The sequence below is a fragment of the Phocoena phocoena genome, chromosome 12, assembly GCF_963924675.1.
Source record: "Phocoena phocoena chromosome 12, mPhoPho1.1, whole genome shotgun sequence".
NCBI classification, from domain to species: Eukaryota; Metazoa; Chordata; class Mammalia; order Artiodactyla; family Phocoenidae; genus Phocoena; species Phocoena phocoena.
In genome coordinates this window covers 82,532,391-82,537,612 of record NC_089230.1, presented here as the reverse complement: position 1 = coordinate 82,537,612, position 5,222 = coordinate 82,532,391, and the positions used below count along the sequence as shown (strand labels likewise).

At 39.1% G+C, this 5,222-nt stretch overlaps 1 pseudogene; it reads right to left on the bottom strand.

The window, feature by feature from the left end:
* Positions 1–853: 853 nt before the first annotated feature.
* LOC136132240 (ornithine aminotransferase, mitochondrial pseudogene) lies at positions 854–2,159 on the bottom strand (annotated as a pseudogene).
* Between the last annotated feature and the right edge of the window lie 3,063 nt (positions 2,160–5,222).

The following is a 5,222-nucleotide window of genomic DNA, read 5'->3' as shown; positions in this document are numbered from 1 at the left end:
CATACACATGGGAGAAAAGCAGTTATTTTGAAAGTGGAAAAGGTAGTACTTAAAGAGACTTTTCATAATTTGTTTTTCTAGAGATTACCAAAGAAACCAAAATGTTCTTAGAAAACACATGAAATAAAACAGGTAATAATATTCTCAGAGGACTTTAAAATGTGAGGTAATTGATAACACTGCAGTAATCACACACTGGTCCCAAAGTAGACATTTTAAATATGAGCTTTATTTTAAATTTAAAGAAACACTGAAAATAAACACTTTTTACAAATTATATCAAACACTTAAAACATAATCTAGGAATGTTAAACAATAATTCTTAATTCAAAGTAATGACATTCATAGAATACATCTTGGTGCTAGCCAATATGGAGTTTACTTAAATCTAGTATTTTATATAAGCTTAACCATTAATCCTTCCTAAAATTCAATAATTATGATTCAACTTTATGAGGTTAAGCTAATCTTCTATGCAATACTCTCATAGAACTTTTTCAAATACAAACAATTTATACCAGAAATTATTAAAACATATATAAATTGTGCTAAGGGGCTGGATTAAAAGGTTGTCTATATAGAGAGATGCATCTCACCTTAGAAAGCACACACACACACACACACACACAAACAATCGAATATAAGATGCCAGGATATTCTCTTAGTTATGTTACACAGCAAACTGCACTTTTATAAATGTCATTCTATTATGTATGAACTGAAAAACATATATATTTTAAAAAGCCCTTGACATGGGGGAAGTGGAATATGTCTGCATTAAATGCAGAAACACAGAGCTTTATGAACTGCCTGTCTCCAGCCGGCTCCCAGGCACCACTGAAAACTGTCACCCTCAGAAGGACAAGATGGTCTTGTTAATGATTTCCATGGCCTCCAGAATCTCATCCTCTTTGATCACAAGCAGAGGTGCAAACCTGATGATATCACCGTGGGTTGGCTTGGCCAGAAGTCCATTATCTTGAAGTCGCAGACACACCTTCCAAGCATCATAACCTTTGGTTTCTCTAATCACAATAGCATTTAATACTATTTAAATGTATTTAAATAGTAAATTTCCTCTTACAGCCATTACAGTATTAGAAGGTAGTTTCATGAGTTCATTTCTCAAGATGATACCCATATTCTCTGCATTTTCAGCAAGGTTTGCTTCTTCCAAAACCTCCAGGGCCATAGGATTGCCACCCTACGTTGAACCGTGTGCCCCTGGTTTAATGGTCGGCATTATTTCATCATCACACAACACTGCGGATACAGGAAGTGTAACCACCAGAAAGTGCCTTTCCTAGAAGGACCATATCAGGTCTGACATTTTCGTGATCAATAACCAGCCATCTACCAGTTCTGGCCAATCCTGTCTGTATTTCATCAGCAATAAACAGAACCTGGTGCTGGGTGCAGAGCTCTCACATGCCCACAAGGTAGCCTGGATCCGGAACAGCAACGCCGAATTGGTTCCACCGTGAACGCGACGACGTTTGGGTCCGGAAATGCATGCTCAGGGGCAGGCAAATCATTACATGGAATGATTTCGAAACCTGGCGTAAACGGTCCAAAACCATCATAACTGGTTGGGTCTGTGGAACTGGAGATAGCAGACAATGTTCTACCCCAAAACTTTCCAGATGCAAAAACCATCTTTGCTTTGTATTTCGGGATCCCCTTCACGGTATATCCCCAACTACGAGCAAGTTTGCAAACAGTCTCTCCAGCCTCCACTCCTGTATTCACAGGAAGAACTTTGTGGTAGTTGAAAAGTTTAGTAACATACTCTTCGTATTCACCGAGCACGTTATTGTAGAAGGCCCTGGATGTTAAGGTCAATTTGTCCACCTGACTTTTCAAAGCATTCACAATCTTTGGATGACGATGCCCTTGGCTGACAGCACTGTAGACACTCAGAAAGTCAAAATGTTTTCTGCCTTCTACATCCCATATGCAAATACCTTTTCCTTTCTCCAGGGCTACAGGTAAAGTATGGTAGTTGTGGGCACCATATTTAGATTCCCGTTCAAAAATGTAATCAGGGGATGGAGGGCCTTGGACTGTTTTTTAGTTGCAACAGATGTCGCAGAAGCCGCTGAAGAATGAACTCCACTAAGGACAGCAACAGTCTGCAAATGTGCTAGTTTGGAAAACATGATGTCCTTCAAGTAGGAATATCACCAACGAGCTAACCCTTTTTCCCACAGTTCAGATTAGAATACAGATTTTTAACCCGAGATCCAGGGACGGTCTTCAGAGGGTCCAGTAACTCCTGGTGGCACCTTGGAAGCCAGCCCAGGACACGCAGCGTCAACTGAGCAGCTGCCTGCTTCTGTTTTATGTTTGTTTTTCTGGCCGTGAGGCATGTGGGATCCGACCAGGGATTGAACCCGCACCCCCTGCATTGGAAGGCGGTCTTAACTGTTGGACTGCCAGGGAAGTCCCTTGGGCAGGGACCTTTGTTTTTTTTTGTGGACACATCCTAACTGTCCAGAAAAAGTAGTGGGCACACTGGAAGTATCTGTAGGATGAATGGTTTATCTGACTGGAGCCCATGGTCCTTCCACTGTATGAGCGACATCTCAACAACTGCGTATCTGTTCAAGGACAATCCTTACTCAGAGACTCCTTAGATGAATAATGGCAATATTCTCCTTTCTCCTTTTGCTTCCACAGCTGATCAGTTCCCTTCCAACATATTCTTTCTTTATATTGAGAAGACTCAATATCTAACAGACCTGGCAGACCTGGAGCTGGTATCTTCACTGTGATTCTGTATGACTCTGTTCTCTGTTGAGAGTGATCTTAGGTCCCAGTTTTTGAGAAAGGGGGTACATTTCATGGCACCCTATAAACTACCCATATCCTAGTGCCCATAAACCCTTGAAATGTGCCAAATTTTCAGTATCATATTCAAACTAAAGTTTCCTGACACCTAGAAGTAGAGCCCCAGTTACATGAGCCAAATAAATATCCTCTCTTTCTCTCTTTGTTCCCAACAAGCTGGTTTGATTTGAATTTTATTTCTCTTGCAGCTAAAAGTGTCCTGACTAATAAAACAGCTTTCCACAAGAGAATCACCCCTATATTCTGCATCTTAATTACAACTAGAATTGATGCATAAAGTGATGACATGATGCTCGGGAATAATAAGGGAAAATCAGTTCCATTTAGGTTTGTTTTCCCCCTCTTCCTTCTTCCCTCTTTCCTTCCCTTCTTCCGTCCCCTCTACTCCTGTCTTTAGTTCAAGAGAATTTAAACTGGCCACATCCACTACATAGAAAGGCAGAAAAATGGACATTATGAGATGTTCAGTGTCAATGGTTATAACAACACATTTTCTGGTATTCCCCAGTTATAAAGAAAATTAAAGAAAGCAGTATTCCCGTTTCCCAAATGCCCTGCTACTTAGCTAACAGATTTTACTAGCAAATGGGAAGTCATTCCAAAAGATGTCTTTTAATGAAATAATGCCATTTGCAGCAACATGGATGGACCTAGAGATTATCATACTAATTGAAGTAAGTCAAACAGAGAAAGACGAAAATCATATGATGTCAGTTATATGTTGAATCTAAAAAAAATGATACAAATGAACTTATTTACAAAACAGACACACTGACATAGAAAACAGACTCATGGTTACCAAAGGGGAAGGAGGGTGGAGAGATAAATAAGGAATTTGGGATTAACAGATACACACTACTATATATAAAATAGATAACCAACAAGGACCTACTGTATAGCACAGGGAGCTATGTTCAATATCTTGAAATAACCTATAATGGAAAAGAACCTGAAAAAATTAAAAATAAATTTGTTTTAAAAGATCTCTTTTTGCCGCTTTGCCTCTTGCTACTTGTGTTACCTGATCAAATGGCTTAACCTTTCAGAGACTTATTTTCCTGGTCTGGTAGTGAGAATTATGATATCAATCTGGAATCATCCCAAAGAGTCATAACGTACTAGGAAAATGTACATGAACTGCCTGGTCCAGAGCAGACACTCAATAAATGGTACCTATTTTTATATTCTCACTATCACTTTACTTCAGCCTAGTATTTTTAGAATCAAGAAGGAGAAGGAAGTAAAAAGGTGTCCTTATTCAGTCTTTAAGAATAGCTAAGGAAAATAGGGCATTGCTAAGTAAGCAAGAAGTGCATGTGTCTGTTTCATGCCTACATTAGCAATAATGTGGAATAGCTGCAAAATGAAGTTTCTTTTGTGGTAGCCCCCATGTGTTCTATTCTTGTATCAGTGATTTCCTATTCCTCCTGTTTTAGAGATTCTGTGTGAGTGATCAAGCCAGTGAGGTGTAGCAACAGAAGGGAAGCGTCCTGAGGGAGAGAATGTTCTTGACTCCCGTGTAGATCCAGCAGCCTTTTCTGTCACAGAGCGAACCAAGCTTTACTTGGCTGGTTGCACGTTTGACTACAGATTCTGGCCCTGAAGCTAGATTTTTACTGACAATGATAATGACACCTATTCCTGTTACATCAATGCCATTAAATAAATAAACAAATATATATATATATACACACACACATATATATAAATATATGTGTATATATATGTGCACATATATATAAATATATGTGTGTATATGTATATGTATATGTATATGCATGCTCAATGGCCTAAAACTCTTAAGGATGCAAAGCGTGCAGCCGGGAAGGGTGGGAAGATGCTGCAGGAAGATTAAGAAGAAAACAGGGCACGACTCTTTTATCAGCTTTTCTTAGGCAAAGCACTTTTGGGGTATTTTTTTTTCCTTCCAGTGACTGATTAAGTGTTCGTGCCCATGGCAATGGGGATCCTTAAAATAACCAAAGATTGTAAAGTACCGTGTTCCCGATAACCATACAGCGTGGTCTTGAGTTAATTTTTTATTCTTCTCATAAGAGGTGTCGGTACAAAAATAACGTCTTACATCAGCGTGATGCTGCAGGGCTTTAAAAGAAATGCTTTCATGAGCAGTATCTCATCTTTACTAACAAAATAGTAATGGAGGTGGGGTCTGCATGCATGTCCCAGTCTGCTTTGCAGCTGTACAGTTTCAGGCTTCATGTGTTTAAGTATTTTGACAAAAACTAGTAAGTGACTCATCTGGGAGATTTGGAGACCTAAGTGCAGTGCCTTTTCGGCTATACCAGATATCAAAAAAATTTTTTTTTCTTGGATGCTCATTTATTTTCTTGTTTGTTTTAAAACACCAGACT